Source organism: Anolis sagrei, chromosome 4 (assembly GCF_037176765.1).
Source record: "Anolis sagrei isolate rAnoSag1 chromosome 4, rAnoSag1.mat, whole genome shotgun sequence".
Lineage (NCBI taxonomy): Eukaryota > Metazoa > Chordata > Lepidosauria > Squamata > Dactyloidae > Anolis > Anolis sagrei.
In genome coordinates, this window is record NC_090024.1 from 116,871,924 (window position 1) to 116,893,074 (window position 21,151).

The following is a 21,151-nucleotide window of genomic DNA, read 5'->3' on the forward strand; positions in this document are numbered from 1 at the left end:
CAATCTGAGTCCTGTCGCATGCACAATGGAGGACCTTTTTACAGTGACACCAGAGGCACACAAAGTGGCCAGCTACTTGTCAAAGAAAATTTAGTATAATGCCAAGCTTTTTAAACTTTTTTAAACAGAGCACAGCCTGGTTTTTCTATACATTATAACTGTACCCTCACTTTGCTTCTGTCATAATAAATAAATAAAATTTAGAATTCTCAGTCAAACAGCTTTAGTTGTGCCATGATTAGACTTCTGTAATGTACTCTGCTTTCCTTGATTAAAAATGTTTGAAAGCTTCCATTTGGAAGCAGCCAGACTGGTGTTGTGCATGCATTTTAGAAACTTCATAGCACTGGTCCTACAAGAACCACACTGTTTTCCAATTTGATTCTAAACCCCATTCAAGGTTTTGGTGTTTACCTGCAAAGCTATGTGTAGTGAAACTGACCTTTTTGGCAGGAAGGCCGAAGCCTGGAAAGTCAGTAGCTGACATGTTCTGGGTTTGGCAAGAGAGCCAGAGGCAGGAGGGAGGAGTCAGCGACTCCTGATTGGTTAGGACAGTCAGGGGTGGAGTTAGGATTTAGAGGGGGGAAAGGCTGGCTTATTTGACAAGCTAAGGGAGTTGGAGTTTAGACATCGTGGAGTAAAGACGTATATTTTAGGAAGAGAGAGCTGTGAAGATCTTAGGCAGGGAGGGAAGACGTTTGTGTGAGCCTTGAGAAATTAGAGCAAGGGATAGGCAAAGGATCCTGGTTCACTGGTCAGAGTAGGGACAGTGAAAAGTGAAGCCTGATTTGCTCTAGGAGGCAGTTTGTGTACTGTGCTCAAAGACACACTGTGTCAGTTAGTGATCAGTGTGGGGACAAGGAACTCACTGTGAAACAAAAGTTGAAGCCTTTAAAGTAAGACTGCCTGTTTAAAACCAGCTAAGACTCAAGAAGCTGAACTGCATCAAGATTATTGTACCACTCTTTTTAAGAGTTGATCTGTTCATTAAGTTCAAAATAAACCTGTTCCTTATTTCACCTTCAAATTGTTGTCTGCCTCGGTCTATTACAACCTTTACATCTCAGCTAACACAAAGAAGATTACTTCCAGTCCAGTCAGCAAAAGTAGCAGTTGTTAAAGAAGAACAAAGAGCTTGAATATAACTTTTCCTATTTTCATATTCACACATATGGTTTTCCTCAGACCTATTTAATGTGAGGTGGTGGCAGTGATTTAACAATTACATCGGTCTACAACTACATCACAGTTGGTCACTTAATAGATAAATTACTAAGGTGGGGACAAGAGAGTCTTTCCCCCTTGTTGTACTTTGATTTAAAGTAGTGTCCAGCTAGAACGATAACCCTGTAAACTGAAGAGCAGTGGGAGAGATTGCTTGTTCTCCCTTGCCAAGATAACCTTGATCTTTGTTACACTGGTGTCCAGTGGTGGGTTTGTGTTCCCCTCTGTCAGGGTTGTCGTTTGAACCTTATTACAGTGGTGGCAGCGGATTGCTTGTACCCTCTGTCCAGTGTGACGTTGAATCTTATTACACTATGCGTCACTAGAGGTCAAGATATGTGAAAGACTGCCTTTCCCTCTATGAACCTGACAGAAATTTCAGATCTTCAAAGGAGATTGTTTTGCATCACACACCATGTTGGGAACTTAGTTTGGTGGGTACATAGGACAGAACTTTCTCTGGAGCAGCACCCCAACAGCAGAACTCCTTGTTTAAAGATGTTAGACTGAACTCATATCTTTTAAGATTCTGGTGGGCAGCCCAAAACGTTGTTGTTCTGTATAGCATTTGATGTATTAACTGTTTCTTATATATATATATATATATATATATATATATATATATATATTGATTTTACAATAAGAAAATACGTTCAAGAAACAGACATACATTCCAATCAACACTTGGAGTACACACCAAAACAACAAAGAAAGAAAAAAACACAACCAAAAACAAAAAAACACAAGAAAAACACAAAAACAAGACACCATATAGCTAATAAAAACGACTTCCGCTCTTCTTCCTTCGCTTCTTCCAATTTTTATCTTAGTCCCTTTATTTACATTCATTCTCTCTCCTTTTCTGAAATAGTTATCCATTTTGTCTCATTAAAATTCCTTTTCGATATAGTTTTCAAAAGTGTTCCAGTCCATCCTTTTTATCCCTTTTCCATTATTTTGCCTAAGCCAGTAGGTCAATTCGTCCATTTTTTTGATGTCTATTATTTTCTCCAACCATTGTACTCTTGAAGAAGTCGAGTCTTGCTTCCAAAGTCTGGCAAAAGTAATTCTAGCAGCTGTAGCAAGAAAAGTAAAAACTTTTCCGCATTATTATCGTTGAAAATATTTACATCATACATTCCTAATAAATAAAATTCTGGACACACAGGGAAGTTCAGATTTAAGATTTTTTTACATTCTAAGTGGATCATCTTCCAATATTCTCTTGTTTTGGGCAAGACCACCATACATGATAAAAAGAACCTTCCTGAGATTTAGATTTCCAACACTTATTGTCTAAATTCTTATACATTTTTGCCAATTTTTGAGGTGTTAAATACCAACGATGTAACATCTTGAGCCAATTCTCCCGAAGATCTGAGGAGTATGTATATTTTAATAGTTTCGTCCATATTATTTCCCATTTACTCAGGTGGATAGTTCTACCTATAGTTTTGGCCCATTGAATCATTGAATCATTCAGGATTCCAGAATAAAGAACCTCTCAGGTCGGAGTGCACATTATCTTTGGTTGCTCTACTTGAACTATATACGTTTATTTTGTTCATTTTTTGTCATTGATTTCAAAGTCAATAAATGGCCTGCTAGTTTTTATTTATTTATTTATTTACTCTGTTTTTATCCCACCTTTCTCTACCCCAGAGGGACCTCAAATCAGCTTTATATATGGCATCTATTCAATGCCTTTGAACAACAAACAGCTAAAATACATTGAATAAAACAATTTAAAATTAAAATTAAATGCACATAAAAACATATAAAACATTGCAATCACTATTAAAATTACATCATCATAATCATAATTCAGGCTTGCATTTTCATTTTAATATAATATCTGATATAATTTAGGTCTTGTTGTGTAGTATATAAGCCTTTATTTATTTATTTCACTTATACACTGCTTTTCTCATCCCTGGGGGGACTCAAAGTGGTTCCCAACATAATCAATGGCAAACTTCAATACCTTACATGTGTAAAACATCTCATATCAAAACAACAACAATAAGAATAGATTCAAACCATTACAATTATAAAACAACAATCACACACACTACATAAAATATTTAGGCCTTGCAAAAATTCCAAGAATATCTTTAATTACTTCCATATTTCTGTCATTCACTAAATGCCTTCTTAAATAACTAGATCTTAAGTTGTTTCCTAAAGCTAGGAGGCAGGGGGCTGATCTGATCTCCCTGGGGAGTTCCACAGCCAAGGGGCCACCACTGGGAAAGCCCTGTCTCTTGTCCCTGCTGATAGCATTTGTGACGGTGGCCATAGTGAGAGCAGGGCCTCCCCAGTAGATCTTAGGGCCCATCCAGACAGTACCTTTATTGCGGTATCTACCACAATAAATGAGAGGCTGTCCAGACAACATTCTGGACAGTCCCAAATTAATTCGCTACAAACCAGGAAAAAACCCCAGGAAAATCTGCATTTTAAAACGTGGATTCTCCTGAGATAAAGGCCTGTTTGGATCCACCCTGAGTGTTCTAGCTGGCTCATAGGAGGAGATGCATTTGGACACATAAGCTTATTTTATTTAAGCTAAATTTTGGGATGTAGACATGGTAGAGGGTGGATAATTGATAGAGATTATAGAAGACTACAGCTAATCCTTACTTTGGGTATAACATTAAGTTTCTACCTCTATATATTATATATGATACAGTTTTCAGAACATTTTTTCCCCCTTAAACCATGTGCTTTATTTTTTCCCATTTATATTCTGTCTCCTATAAGCAATTAAACTAGGGATAAAATCACCATCCAATTGTTAATCACAAATAATTTAGACCCAAGTGAGTCACTGATAATTTAGTAAACCAACCCTGATGTAACTTTCCACAATTGAATGCTTCTACTCTAATTCGTATGAATAATTTGGATTTAGGCTAATCTAATGGATTTAGGCTAATCTAAACACTTAGAAACAAATGCAGTCGTCGCTAATAGTCAACATGGATTTACCAAAAACAAGTCATGCCAGACTAATCTGATCTCTTCTTTCGATAGAGTTACAAGCTGGATAGATGCGGGGAATGCCGTGGATGTAGCGTACCTGGATTTCAGTAAGGCCTTCGACAAGGTCCCCCATGACCTTCTGGCAAACAAACTAGTCTAATGTGGGCTAGGAAAAACTACGGTAAGGTGGATCTGTAATTGGTTAAATGGATGAACCCAGAGGGTGCTCACCAATGCTTCCTCTTCATCTTGGAAAGAAGTGATGAGTGGAGTGCCGCAGGGTTCCGTCCTGGGCCTGGTCCTATTCAACATCTTTATTAATGACTTAGATGAAGACTTAGAAGGCAGAATCATCAAGTTTGCAGACGACACCAAATTGGGAGGGATAGCCAATACTCCAGAGGACAGGACCAGGATTCAAAACGATCTTGACAGATTACAGAGATGGGCCAAAACTAACAAAATGGAAGTTCAACAGGGAAAAATGCAAGATATTCCACTTAGGCAGGAAAAACAAAATGCAAAGATACAGAATGGGGGACGCCTGGCTTGAGAGCAGTACATGTGAAAAAGATCTTGGAGTCCTCGTGGACAACAAGTTAAACATGAGCCAACAATGTGATCTGGCAGCAAAAAAAGGCAATGGGATTTTGGCCTGCATCAATAGGGGCATAGTGTCTAGGTCCAGGGAAGTCATGCTACCCCTCTATTCTGCTTTGGTTAGACCACACCATATTGTGTCCAATTCTGGGCACCACAATTCAAGAGAGATATTGACAAGCTGGAATGTATCCAGAGGAGGGCGACTCAAATGATTAAGGGTCTGGAGAACAAGCCCTATGAGGAGCGGCTTAAGGAGCTGGGCATGTTTAGCCTGAAGAAGAGAAGGCTGAGAGGCGATATGATAGCCATGTATAAACATGTGAGAGGAAGCCACAGGGAGGAGGGAGCAAGTTTGTTTTCTGCTTCCTTGGAGACTAGGACGCGGAACAATGGTTTCAAACTACAAGAGAGGAGATTCCATCTGAACATGAGGAAGAACTTCCTGACTGTGAGAGCCGTTCAGCAGTGGAACTCTGCCCCGGAGTGTGGTGGAGGCTCCTTTTTTGGAAGCTTTTAAACAGAGGCTGGATGGCCATTTGTCAGGGGTGCTTTGAATGCAATATTCCTGCTTCTTGGCAGGGGGTTGGACTGGATGGCCCATGAGGTCTCTTCCAACTCTTTGATTCTATGATTCTATGATTCTGTAATGTGGCACTTAAAATGGATCCCTGTGATGAGATGCCATTTCTGGGTTGTTGTACAAATAATATCTTTGCCAAAAGATTAAATAGGGAGGTTATTTGAAACAATGGGACAATTGAACAATTCTTTAAACAATGGGGACCACTTGTATAGTGCAATAAAATTGTTATCAAGGCTCCTAGAATGCAGCTGCTATGCTAGCAGAAAAAGTACAGAACCTAGCATTGTTCTCCCCGTGTTTGTACAAATGCCTCATGGACAGCTAACAAAAGCAACACCTATTTGAACAACATCTTTATCAGTTATCCAATGACTTCTGGAATGGCTTTTGCAACACAAAAGAAATTGAAGTATTTGATTTGATTGTTGAGGAAAGGTGAAAACAAGTTTTTTGCTGATGAAAGAAGGCTTGTGCTCATCACATGATACCATGGAGCACAACTCATAGGAACCAGACTAAGAAGAAACTTTAAAGAGAAGAAAGTTAGTTTAAGATTTTCCCTTATTATTCCCTTTGCTGAACCCCTGCTGAAAATAGCATGTATTTCACTGGCATAGAGATTGATAGTTTCTTTTACGGGAGAGTCTCCTGGGCAGATAAAACAAGGAACTTCTACCAGTTTGCAGCTGTGATGACAATGATGAAGAACCTCTTCTCACAAGTACTCATTTGAGTGGAGGTGAGTGAGCAAGCAATTGTCCCTGGATAGACTAAGAACCTATCTTGTAAGCAAATATGAGCATCTCACACTGAGGTCAGGCAGTATCAAAGTACTGGCTGTTAAGCATGCAGTTGTTTCATTTTTTACACAGACATGGTGAATAAATATTGACAGGTTTTAACTGCAGTAACATGTTGCTGTATTAAATTATTCTGCTCAGTGTTCCAGGAAGAGAGCCAAGACATTTTTCAGGATACTCCATTCAATTTTCCTTTTTTACGTGATCTTTCATTTATCCTTCCTTCCCTCCCATGATTCCAAGGTCACTGAATATTTCAGGAAGGTGATTTTCCTCACAAGATTTTCCACTAAGGATTCTATTTTCTACTTTTATTTTTGCATTTCAGATTATTTCTAAATGAATTTCCATTCAAAAAATTCCAATTCTGTTCACATTAAAATCAGATTTAATACAATGGGAATCAAACCAATGAAAGCATCAAACTATCACAACCTATTTATTAAAAACAGGAGCAATATATAGCATAAGTAATTAGAAGAACTATCCATTGTGTCTTTCATTCATAACAGAATGCATCCAGTATTGGAAGCCTGGCAAATCTCAATGAAAAGATCATTCCACATAATACGTGACACCAAAAACAAGGTTTTTGGTCTATTCATGATATGGCAAGAATATAAAGATCACACCTATCTACTAGGCTTGGGCGGTTTCGTTCGTTAATTTCATAATTCGTTATTAATTCGTATTTAAATTAGCTTACGATCCAATATTGAGCCATGCAGGACTACTGTGAGGAGTAATTAAAAATCAAAACAATTTTTCCAATTTATTTCGTATTGTTTCGTAATTGTTTCATAATTGGTTCAAAATTGTTTCAAAATTGTTTCGTAATTGTTTCGTAATTGTTTCGTAATTATTTCCATATGGCTGGTGCAAGTTTTATAGTTGTTGTTTGTTTTATCAAAGATAAAAAATAAATTATCACACCAACAGTCAACAACAGAGGGAGAGGGAAGCTTCAGAAGTTCCCCCTGTCCCATTTGGAGGGTTTTTTTTAGCATTTTGAGCAATTGCGTCCACCATTAACAAATCGATTCGTAATTTTACGAAATTTCGTATATTTCGAACTTTTTTAAAGGAAAATTTCAGAATTCTTTCAAAAAACAAAATGCAAGGGCCCCCCTAAAAACGAAATGAGTTTAGAACCAAATTTTTCCGTTGTTACCCAAGCCTACTATCTACACAGGGGAATGTGATATTTCACATTACAAATTAAACTGCATAGGACTTTATAAGCTGAAAGTAAAATTTTAAACCTGGTCGACATCTATCCAGTACATATTTCTCATCACATGAGTTATATGTATGTGTCAAGAGGCCCACCTAGACAGCTTACATTGTTCAACCTCTGAACTAAATTGAAGGGTAACACCATAAAGTGTGTATTTGAGTTACTAAAGCAAGACTCACTGTTCCTAAACTATGAGGGTTGGAACTTTAATAGTGGCAACACTGCTGTAAAGACGCCACCCAATGAAACCAAAGAATGTTGTGTATACCATGCGTTAGTTTCATACCTATCATACCGCTGAGCAAAAAGCCTCGCCCTTCCTACATCACTCACATGTGGAGTGACGCGAAGAACTGAGCCTCGTATCAGCTTGCAGCCTAAAGTAAGTGTTGTCACTATGTTTTCTAAACAAGAACAACGTAGTTGGATAAAAATTGAATGTGCCAGAGGTTGTACAGCACGACAGTGTCATCAAGGTCTTCAAGTGGCTTGCAGGGAATCTGCATTGCCTTACAGAACAGTGGCAATGTGGGTAAAAGCCTTCAACGAAGGATGCCAAAATGTGGCAGACATGCATTGGCCAGGCCATCCTAGTGTCAGCGAAGCAGAAGTGAATACTGTTGCCGTACTCATAGACAGTGATCTACGTCATACGATTCATGAGCTGGCCTGAAACACAGGGTTTGCGCATTCTGAAGGAATGTCTGGGCATGAGAAAAATTGCTTCATGATGGGTTCCACATCATTTGACAGAAATGCAGAATGGCTACGATACGATGCTGCTCACACCCACTTGGAGTGCTATGAGTGTGAAGGAGAGGCTTTCTTAATCTGTATCATTACTCTGGATGAGACTTGGGTCAGAACATACCAGCCAGAACGGACATGCCAATCAAATGAATGGCATCATTACGGGTCACCACAAAGTTCGAAATTTCGTCAGCACCCCAGCAATGTGAAAGTTATGGTGATTCTCATGTACGACTGTGATGATGCCATCCTAATGCATACCATTCCCCTACATCAGATTGTCAATGCACAGTATTACTGCTCATTTTTGGAACACCATCTCAGACCAGCTTTGAGAGAGAAAAAAGGCGACACTTTCTGCAAAACGCTCTATCATTTTGCATGACAATGCTAGGCCACATGCAACACAAGCTGTGGCTGATTTGCTCGATCGATGGGGCTGGGAACTGCTGTACCATCCACCATACTCCTCAGACTTATGCCCTTGTGACTTTGACTTAATTCCTAAGATGAAGGAACCACTTAGTGGCATTAGCTTCAGAACTGTTCCAGAGATTCTTGCAGCAGTAGACCGCTCCATCCAAACTATCAACAGAACAGGCGCTGCAACAGGTGTCCTATGACTTCCACATCATTGGAAACAGGTTGTACACAATGCTGGTGACTATATTGAAGGACTGTAAAACTTGGTGACATGTATCATTTTTGTATTATATGTAAATGAATAGTTGCCACTACTAAAGTTCCAACCCTCATACATAACTTCAAGAACACCATGGTATACTCCAGTTCCTGTATGGAGAAAACAATCCCATCATAAAGTACTCAACTTATAGAAATTCAATCCAGCCTCACAAAAGTTTATCATGATTCTGGACTGATTAGCTCTCATACATCCTACTACTAGACAGCAGTTCAGATGTAATCCAAATGAAAGCTTAGAGTGAACTAACTACTGATGACACAAATTCTCTCTGATTACCATCTAAGTAAGTATGTCTATACAGGTATTAAAAACATCTCGGAAAAGACTAGTCATACAATATCCCCTAGCACAGCTGTTAAATGAACCTACCCCCTAAAAAGAAGTAGAATAGCTTGAATATAGGTATTTGGTTTTCCAGCACTTTGTGCAGCAGCTATATGTAACATTCTTCACGAGGGGTACTAAAAGTGTTAAATATGACACCTGTGCAAAAATTAAAATAGGTTTTATGCCACTAGTTTAAGGCTTGCACTCTTGGAATGAGATTACTACATATAATCCATAAGAGCTAAAGTAATGAAAAATATAGAGAAGAAAATACTTCGTACCCAAAGCTCATGGAGCCACTCCAAAAGGATGTTATGATCAGTGGTATCAAAAGGCAATGAGAGATGAAGAAAGACTTTCAGACTCATATTCCCCTCATCAGTTTTCTGATCAGTTAGATCAAAGATGATTTAATGCCCAAATGAGACCCATACAAATACTGCTGCTTAGTGGAATCTTGGTGTCAAAACTGCTGCAGAGACATGTGATCTTGTCAACAAAATGCCTTGCAAAATACTCACAGTGGAATTTTGAAGGATTTTGTGAGATAGATTACAGTTAACTCTGGAAGAACTCAACAGAACAGCTGTTTTAGGATGCAATAGAAGTAGCAAATCTATGCTATTATTCAAGCTGCACAACCATAATTATATATTTGTATAGTCATTTGGTCATATGATTTCGGGTTTTCTTGCCCATATAAATTCACCTTCAATATGTTAGAGCAGTGGTTCTCAACCTGTGGATCCCCAGATGTTTTGGCTTTCAATTCCCAGAAATCCTAATAGCTGGTAAACTGGCTGGGATTTCTGGGAGTTGTAGGCCAAACACCCGGGACCCAGAGGTTGAGAACCACTGCATTAGAAAGTGAAATTCAAGCCATGAGTTCAGCATCTTGGATAGTTCTTTTTGTACTATAATTAAAGACGGAGCTACCACCATACTATCATAGTATGTGGTTACATAGTAGGAGAACATTATCTAGTTTCAGAGTTACTTCTAAAACAGATAAACAGATCAATGTTTTCTCTTTTCTCTTCAAAATGTCTTATCAAATTCTCCACATGCTAAAAGAATTTAGGAGGAAAATAATCTTCACTGAAAATTGGTTTAACAGGTAACATATTTTCTGCAAATTGCTTCTTCTTTGTATCATTCACAATAAAACCTTGTGGTTTTTCTTTTTTAAAAATCCATCCTTAGATTCAATCTGTCTTCATTCAGTGCACTCTATGGGGTATTATAACAGACTCATCCAACCTGCAGGTACAGTCTCTTCTGAACCAGCCTTGTCCATTTCTTTTCATCAAAGCAATGGCTTGAGTGGAATCTGACATCAGACTCGATGCCTCTTTCTAAATGTTACAAAATGCAATTTGGACCAAATGGAGTAAATATCAATCTGATCTTTGGAAACATTTCTTTTCTCCCCCCAGGGGAACTAGCAAAGGCTCCATGGGAAGTAAGTTCTACATTATTTTGTGCTATATATCCTGTCTGAGAAATGATAAAAGAGCCTTGACACGGCAGGGAAGATTTGCCTTAGCTCCAGATTTTCTAACAAGCATGAGATGTGAGTGCTGGAAATCTAAAAAAAGTCAAGTGAAAAGGGAAAAACAGATTATCAGCTCAATCCTATATGTGTCGATTCAGAAATAAACCCTATCAAATTTAGTGGGGCTAAAGCAATTCTCCTATGAAGAAAGGATATCCTTATCCAAGAAAAGAAATAGTAAGTGGTGTTAACAGGATTCTGTGTGAAAAATTATGCATGATGATATATATATATATATATATATATATATATATATATATATATAGGCTTAGCAAAATTATCATTAGTCCTCATAAGTCATGATATCTGACATGGGTCCCAAACTGTTTAGGGCTTTATAGATGATAACCTGCGCCTTGAATTGGGACCGGAAAATAAACGGCAGCCAGTGAAGCTCCTTAAACAGGGGCGTCGACCACTCTTCAGGGTTCAGTGGCATGGCCTTCAAGAAGAGCTGTGTTTAACCATGCCCACCTCGTCCCTCTGCATCGCTGCTCGCCACCAGGGAAGGGAAACTGGGAGATTTTAGACAGTTTTAAAATCCCGCAGTTTCCCTTCTCTAGCGGCGAGCGGCGAGCGCCGATGCAAAGGGACGAGGTGGGCATGGCTAAGCACAGCTCTTCTTGAAGGCCTTCAAGAAGAGCTGTACTTAGCCACACACACCTCATTCCTCTTTGCATTGCCGTTTGCCGCCAGGGAAGGGAAACCACAAGATTTAAAAACCGTTTGTTAGGCTTTGCCAAAGTTGCTTAATGGTTCTGAAAATCAAAATAACCGTGGGAGACATCTGAAAATAATTCCAAACAATGGGTAAGTGGCTTCAATTCGGAATTGCTCCTCCCACTATTCCTGCATGGTTCGAAATTAGTTCAAAAGGGAATTTAATCTGAATTAATTCCAATTTAAGAAGCTTCCGAACGAATTTGACCAAGCCTAATAAAATCCAGAAACAATACCCTGTTGTTGGATGCCACAAGTACACAACCAAATCTGTCTAGACAGGTTGCCAGGCAGCCAGGCTCTAAAAAATAGTAGATACTGACAATGTTCTGTTCCTGGCTTTAAAATGTGTGTTCCTGTTTGTGTACTGCTGAATCGGGCAGTAGTGGTTCTATCCCATGAGATAGAAGGGAAGGAACAGTTTTTCTGGCCATGACAAAGAACAGAACTTTTGTGGTTCACTGTATATCCAAACATCTGGATATCTGCATATCCACATCCCACAATGTTTTTTTTTTTAAAAAAATGCTAGTTTCCAGCCAAAGTCCTGCCTTTGGCGGCCATCTTGGGAGCCTCTAAATCTTGGGGCAAAGCATGACATCTGGACAATGGAGGCAGAAATCCCGGGACTTATAGGTGTGTATGTAGACCTCTCCTGAAGTCTTGGGATTTTTTTGCCGCTCACTAAAGCCTATAAAAAAGGTCTGTCTGGAACCTCCCTAGGACATCTAGAAATGGAAATTTTCCTTTATTTTCTTTTTTCCATGGTGAATTGGATGTTTAGGTGGATGCTGTTAAGGTGGTCCAGGAATTGGTTTAGTTCTTCTCCATGGCTCTCAATGGTGAAGGTGTCATTCACATATCTGAACCATATAGTGTAGAAATTTGCTATCACTGGGCTGAGAGGGCTCCCCATAGCTACTCCATCTTTCTGTTCAGAAAATTCATTGTCCCACTAGAAGTAGCTTGTGGTGAGGCAATGGTGAAACAGAGTTGTGATATCTTCTGGGAACTTCTGGTTGATTAGTGTAATGGTATCTGTTACAGGGACCTTGGTAAATAGAGACACCACATCGAAGCTGATCAGCTTGTTGTTGGTGTTGAGCTTGAGGTTGCCATTTCTTTCTATTAAGTGGGCTGAGTCCTTGATGAAGTGCATAGTGAGCCCAAGATGGGCTTGTAACTATGTGGCCAAATTTTTTGTCAAATCATATATGGGGGATCCAATGACACTCACAGTGGGTCTGAGTGGGGTGGAGTCCTTATGGACTCCATAAATCCTAGGTGGGAGGGCTTCTGATTTACATAGTTGTTGGCGTATGTCAAAGTTGATCGAGGAGTTCTTGATCAGAGGGTTAGTTTTTCTGGTTATTTGGTTAGTTGGCTGCAGACTTTAGTGCTGGGTTGAAATATCATCCGGTCTTTATGCCGCCCCCCCCCCCACACACACACACCAGTGTAAAAACTGGAAACATGATTTTGAGAAATGTGGAGCAAGGGAGCAGAAATCAAAGATATTTCTCCTTGGTTCTTCATCTGTTGATGTCTGCCATTGTTTCTTTAAAATGTCACAGTATCTTCTGACAGTACATTACTAAGTGCCTTCTTTTGAAAACAGTGGCAGTTTCCCCTGACATGTGTCTTTAAAATTCAGAAGAGGGAACGTAAACAAAAGAAATTGCATCTGAGAACTGTGAGAAGAAATAGTTTTTTGAAAATGTTTTCAGGGCATAGAGCTGTGGGAGTTCTCTACCTATCTTGTTGCATTACGATGGATCATTTGCCCTAGGAGCCTTTTTGGTTGAAGGGCCAGATATAAAATAAATAATATAAATAGTGTTGCATGTGTTTGTGCCCCTACTTTCACAATCTGTGTGCTATGTGGCTTTTCTGTGCAGCCTTCTTAATTTTATAGCTTTTCTGCCTCCAGTCTTGGTTTCAGCTTAAACATTAAATGATTCATGTAAGGGGCTAAACCAAGTCTGGGGTTTGGCTTCGCCAACATGTATAGCTCCTTCAAAGCTAGAATTAAAACTTTAAGCGGATTCACTTCCAGTAACTGCCAAGTGCCTGGCCTTCCTAAAAATTACTTTAGACTTAAAAACTTAACTATATGGCTTCCTTATTTGTGATTTTCAACTGCTTTTGTTTACTGAAAAAATAGAGAGAAAATAAACACATAGAATCCTAAGCCAGGCAAAAATATAAAGCGGGGGTTCACAAAGTGTGCTCTGTGGAGCCCTTGGAGCTTTGCAAAGTATTCTGAGGAGCTCCTTGGTTCCTCCTCCTCCTTCTCCTCCTCCTCCTCTGCCAAGCTTTCCCTCCTTTTTCCTGCCCCCCACCCCCCCCGTCTCCCTCACTCCCAAAAGCCTTTCTCCCTTGGATCCCCCTCCTCAAGTCTTTTTTCACCACCAACAGATGGCTCCTGGAGTTGTTGTTGCTGTTGTTGCTGTTCTTCTTTTTATTCCTTTCCTTCATTTTCCATTATCCAATTTGTCATCAATCCACCCTTGGGCTTCACACAATTCTACACTTTGTCAAAATATATGATCCTGTGCTATTTTTCCCCATTTCTGGCCAAACAGCTTAAATTTGGATAATTTTGACTTCGGTATTTAAGCAATTAAATTTGCAGCAGTGTCATTCGGGTTATTATCCTTTGTGACCCTATAGTCGCTTGCCATTATTATTAAGGCTGGATGGCCAAGAAATTGTAATTTTTTTCTTTCCTTCCTTCCTCTCCTTCCCCCTTTTTTTGCACTACAATCAAAGTATGTGCTGTGTGGATAGGGGTTTTTGAATTTTTTTTCAATTAGAATAGAAAACACAACTTTTAAAAAATCATTTATGGACACTAAAATTGGCTGTATTACTGGTGTGAGTGCTAACAAACAACAAATAAGGAATGTATTGGTAGGTCTTCTGACCCCACACTATCTTAACTGCTTGGAAGGTGAACTGGCTGTGCAGGGAACAGATAGGAGACTATATAGTTGAATCAAACAAGAATTTATTAACTGACAAGTGGGACTGTCCTCCTGAGTCCCACTGTGAGGAGAGCTAAAGTCTATGAGAGATAAACAAGGTTCTGGCCAAAATTATTCTTTTTCTTCTTATTGTTTCTTTCTTGTATGGTGTTCAACTGTCTCTAAGATGGTTTCAATATTTAAATCTGACTGGACTTGAATACAGCTCCAACTGGATTTGAATACAGCTCCGACTCTACTTGAATGCAGGTCATACAGCTCTGACTGGATGTGCTATTTTGTAGACCTTCTGGCCTTCCTCTCTCTTCACCTTCCATCATGAAAAGATTGACTCTTCTAAGAACCAGAAGTGCCTTGCCTGAAGCTCCACCCCTGAGGGGATTCTTAAAGGGACGGGGCAACAGAGGCTTCAAATGCAAAGAGGTTGTTTAGACTGACCCCCTCCCTCCCCCAAAAAAACACCTGTACATAAAATATTAATCCTTCTAACTAAAAACTAGGGGTAAACAGTGAGGGTCTTCATGGGGACTGACAGTTAGGTGTACATTACTGTCAGGATCCAGTTTCCAGGCCCTCAGTTTTGGCACTGAAAACTAGGTCCTGACATAGAAATATAAGCTATTTGCTGACCATAAGCATAGGGAGGGTGAAAACCTGAAAGAAGGAGATCTTGTTTGGCTTTGCACGAAGAATCTCAAATTAGGCCTCCCATCAAAAAAGTTATCCCCACATTATATAGGACCGTTCAGGGTTTCCAACCAGATCAATGAGGTTACATACAAATTACGGCTACCAAAAGATCTGGGTAAAATACATCCGGTGTTTCATTGTAGTTTGTTAAAGAAATACCAGGGATCTCTGGATAAAGAAGGGTTGTGAATATGATTGATGTTTTCCTTCCAGGGAGAAGAAGAAGAGGAGGATGTCATGTCAGGATCCAGTTTCTAGGCCCTCAGTTTTGGTGCTGAAAACTAAGTCCTGACGTAGGACATTGATAAGCACTCTGCAGCTGTCGACCTTGGGAGAAAGATAGCAGCAGTGGTATTGGGCACATATTTTGTTGTTCTAATTGAAACACACACACATTAATAATTCCATACTTGTTCATTATGTGAAACTTGTGAGCCATCTAGAATATTTCTGAATTTCACTGGTGTCAATGTACCTTGGATAGAAAAAAAATTCTAAAGTCATAGAATCATAGAATCAAAGAGTTGGAAGAGACCTCATGGGCCATCCAGTCCAACCCCCTGCCAAGAAGCAGGAATATTGCATTCAAATCACCCCTGACAAATGGCCATCCAGCCTCTGCTTAAAAGCTTCCAAAGAAGGAGCCTCCACCACACTCCAGGGCAGAGAGTTCCACTGCTGAACGGCTCTCACAGTCAGGAAGTTCTTCCTAATGTTCAGATGGAATCTCCTCTCTTGTAGTTTGAAGCCATTGTTCCGCGTCCTAGTCTCCAAGGAAGCAGAAAACAAGCTTGCTCCCTCCTCCCTGTGGCTTCCTCTCACAAATTTATACATGGCTATCATATCTCCTCTCAGCCTTCTCTTCTTCAGGCTAAACATGCCCAGTTCCCTAAGCCGCTCCTCATAGGGCTTGTTCTCCAGACCCTTGATCATTTAAGTCACCCTCCTCTGGACACATTCCAGCTTGTCAATATCTCTCTTGAATTGTGGTGCCCAGAATTGGACACAATATTCCAGATGTGGTCTAACCAAAGCAGAATAGAGGGGTAGCATGACTTCCCTAGATCTAGACACTATGCTCCTATTGATGCAGGCCAAAATCCCATTGGCTTTTTTTGCCGCCACATCACATTGTTGGCTCATGTTTAACTTGTTGTCCACGAGGACTCCAAGATCTTTTTCACACGTACTGCTCTCGAGCCAGGCGTCACCCATTCTGTATCTTTGCATTTCATTTTTTCTGCCAAAGTGGAGTATCTTACATTTGTCACTGTTGAACTTCATTTTGTTAGTTTTGGCCCATCTCTCTAATTTGTCAAGATCGTTTTGAATCCTGCTCCTGTCCTCTGGACTATTGGCTATCCCTCCCAATTTGGTGTCGTCTGCAAACTTGATGATCATGCCTTCTAGCCCTTCATCTAAGTCATTAATAAAGATGTTGAACAGGACCATGCCCAGGACGGAACCCTGCGGCACTCCACTTGTCACTTCTTTCCAAGATGAAGAGGAAGCATTAGTGAGCACTCTCTGTGTTCGTCCACTTAACCAATTACAGATCCACCTCACCGTAGTTTTGCCTAGCCCACATTGGACTAGTTTCCTTGCCAGAAGGTCATGGGGGACCTTGTCGAAGGCCTTACTGAAATCCAGGTACGCTACATCCACGGCATTCCCCGCATCTACCCAGTCACATAATGTTTACTGAAGAAGGCAAGCATATTTGGTACTATGATGTGACAGAATTGAAGATTGTCCGGAAAAGGTATTAATGGTTTCAATATGTAAGTCCTTATTATATTACTTGGTACTTCTTAATTTAATGTACCGTGCTCTTTTTGTTGAATAGGAGAATCCAGAATGCCTTGCAAATTCCAAATGATTATGAGAAACAAATGGAATAACTTGATGTAAAAGCTACTCTGATTGCATTTTGCAAAAGCACTGAACATTTTTTATTTAAAACTTGCACCCTCTCTGGTAATTGACCATTAAAATGATGGAAAGTATTAAAAGTTTGCAACATTTCCTGAAGGACTTGTAGATGTGTTAAGAGCATTTAAGACAGCTGTTATTTTTATCAGTCATAAACAACAAGTATCAAGTATTTTCCCTTCAGTGTCATTTAAAGCACTGCAGACTGGGGCTATCTGTGTACATTTTCTGAATTATTGTAAAATAAATTTCTCATGAGCCTTCTGTAGAATCAAACCTTACTTAGCCATAATTACATTACTGCACCTTTTTTATTATCAAGCAATCCAGCTACTGTGATATTTTTAATTTAAATATTATTTAAGTCACTTTCTGGCTTTCAGAATGATAAGCAATAATTGGTTTCCTTAGATGAGCCCTGGAATCTAGCGGGTGGATAATTAGATCAGTATGTGAAAATTAAAGGTATAAAGGACTCTCTCATGGAAATATTCCCCATGGACTTCCAGTAATGTTGTTAGTTTCCCCTGTATGCTTCTTTCCATTCCTCATTTTAATTTGTACTATGATTCTCAAGCCATAGAAAGCAAGGCCTCCCCACTGTTGGCACACTGCAGAGGAAAACAACAGAGATATTTTTTTGCAGCAATAACCTGAATTTATGTGTGAAGAACATAACTCATGCTTCATTTGCCATTTTCTAATCAACATTTTGAAGACTTTTTCAGAAGGGGAACACTTCAAATGCTAATGATTGCCTTCAAGATAATTCATTATTGCCAGAGTACTGATGTTATTACTACTTGTTCTTATTGAATATTTTATCTCACCCCATTCTCAAAGGAATTCAGGATGCAGCACAGAGTTTCCCCTATACGCTGAGTAGTTAGAGATCTTGATTAAGGAGCAAAGACACTAATGACTTAGAGAAACAATCTAAAGGCTTTATCATAGAAACACAATTCTAAGACAGGATAGTGATGCAGGATGCTAACAAAGACTTTATTCGACAGAAGAAGTGAGAGAGAACTGGTGAGAAGAGAAGAGTATCTGCTCATATCACAGAAAGGTCAGGATTCATAAACAAGACAGATGGACATTTTGGCACCTTCACATAATATAACCCTGTTACTACTGTCCTGTCTGAGTACAATCACACATCAAAAGTCACACCTCTGATGCATGCCAAAAATAAAGAATGTGTGATGATGATTTCAAATCCATCTTACAAAAGGTACCCATTGCCTATCCTTTGCATAAAGATGCCTACTGGATACAGACCAAATGAACAGTGTGCCATATGATCATATCTGCATGAAAAGACATGGCTTATTTTCCTTTGTGATAAGGTTCTCTAAAGCATTCTTGACTCATTAGATGAAGGGCTAGAAGGCATGGTCATCAAGTTTGCAGACGACACCAAATTGGGAGGGATAGCCAATACTCCAGAGGACAGGAGCAGAATTCAAAACAATCTTGACAGACTAGAGAGATGGGCCAAAACTAACAAAATGAAGTTCAACAGTGACAAATGCAAGATACTCCACTTTGGCAGGAAAAACGAAATGCAAAAATACAGAATGGGGGCAATGCCTGGCTCGAGAGCAGTACGTGTGAAACACATCTTGGAGTCCTGATGGACAACAAGTTAAACATGAGCCAACAATGTGATGTGGCGGCAAAAAAAGCCAATGGGATTTTGGCCTGCATCAATAGGAGCATAGTGTCTAGATCTAGGGAAGTAATGCTACCCCTCTATTCCGCTTTGGTTAGACCATACCTGGAATATTGTGTCTAATTCTGGGCACCACAATTCAAGAGAGATATTGACAAGCTGGAATGTGTCCAGAGGAGGGCGACTGAAATGATAAAAGGTTTGGAGAACAAGCCCTATGAGGAGCGGCTTAAGGAGCTGGGCATGTTTAGCCTGAAGAAGAGAAGGCTGAGAGGAGATATGATAGCCATGTATAAATATGTGAGAGGAAGCCACAAGGAGGAGGGAGCAAGCTTGTTTTCTGCTTCCCTGGAGACTAGGACATGAAACAATGGCTTCAAACTACAAGAAAGGAGATTCCATCTGAACATGAGGAAGAGCTTCCTGACTGTGAGAGCCGTTCAGCAGTGGAACTCTCTGCCCCAGAGTGTGGTGGAGGCTCCTTCTTTGGAAGCTTTTAATCAGAGGCTGGATGGCCATCTGTCAGGGGTGATTTGAATGCAATATTCCTGCTTCTTGGCAGGGGGTTGGACTGGATGGCCCATGAGGTCTCTTCCAACTCTTTGATTCTATGATTGTATGATTCATTAGTGCTAAGTGTTGTTGCACTTCTAACACTGAGACGTGTGGCATGCTAGGATTGGATGTCAGTACACAATACCCAAAGACCCACAGACTTCAACATGACCAGCCAGGGAGATCTGAGTGATGGGTAGTAATGAATAAACCAAATATCACATGAACCAGCAAACTGGTGATTGGGTGGTGGAACCATGGGCATATCACCTGGCTGACTATATTTTTCTTTTGTCTTTAGTCTAGTCATTATGTGAATTTTAAGCGTCAAATTGCCCATATTCAGAGCATTTGCTTTCCTTTTTTTCTTTTTCTTTCAAGATCAGTTTTGGTTAAGTTTTGTTTTGGATGCACAAGCATGACAGAAATATAGATGAAAACCAAGAGTATGAATGGTTGGGAATAAGAGACAAGGAATGCTAATTGTCTGCCTTACAACTTGATTGTTTTCTAAAGTGGAGTAAGAGTCCATACAGTCCAGATTCTAACATTCCCTTAGCAGCAGTGAATGAAGGATGGACAAAATGGGTGATGGGGCCATGAGCATGCAAGCAAAACCCACACCAGATATTCCCTTGCCCCCACTGGTTCTAGTTTCAGAATTCTTGCAACTGGGAACATTCTTAAGGTAGAGCTTTGGATCATGGAAGCCCTGTATCCACATGAATATAGTTGTAAAACCACTTCAGGCCTTCATGCTCAACATGCAAAATCTAGTTGACTTCTCGGTGCTTGACGACATTTAAGGCAAGTCTTGCATGCATGGTCAAATCCTAGTTTTATTTCCTCATGTGTTCAGTGGAATGTCCAAATAGAGCTCTGGCTGAACCATAGCTGAGACTTAAGGCATTATCTCACTACACAATTACAGTACAGTTATATATCCCATTAGCTGTCATGGCAACATACTGCGGAATTCTGGGGATTTGTAGTTCAGTGAGACCCAAGAATCCTCTAACTATTCCATAGGTAGTCCACGCTCTGGTTACATCCCATATAGACTACTGCAACGCTCTCTACGTGGGGTTGCCTTTGAAGACTGCTCGGAAGGTTCAAATGATCCAACATTCGGCAGCCAGGATATTAACAGGAGCGGCACTCAACGAGCCTACAACTCCGTTGTTATGCCAGCTCCACTGGCTACCAGTCTGTTACCGGGCACAATTCAAAGTGCTGGCATTGGCCTATAAAGCCCTAAATGGTTCTGGCCTTACTTACCTCTCAGAACGCATCTCCTCTTATGAACCAGTTAGGACATTAAGATCATCTGGGGAGGCCCTGCTCTAAGTCCCGCTGTAGAGAAATGTTTATTATAAAGTGTTTATTATACTGTGTTTAAACTGTATTTGTGGTTTACATTTGTTGCCATGGCCTAGCTGTGAGGGATAGGTTGCCATGGTGACAAGACAAGGCAGCAGAGGAGGTGGGCGGAGCTTAAGGAGAAAAAGGTTTGAAAGTGTCAGTTAATTTTCAGTCAGGAGGAAGAGACCCTGAGAAGAGGAGCAGAGCCAGTTAAGGGCTCTGGGAGATGTAACAGAGTCGGGAAAGGACTCTGGGAAAGTAGTTTCAGTCAGGAGGATGAGACCCTGAGAAGAAGGCAGAGTCAGTTAGGGCTCTGTGGTGTGAAGCAGTATAGATTCAGTTAGTTTTAGTGTTTGTGAATATTTCTTCAGCAAGGGAGCTGAAGGGAAACCTAGTTAGATTGCTTTGAGGAAAAAGAATCTAACAGAGGAGGTTTTAGGATCGCCAGTAGTGTAAGACT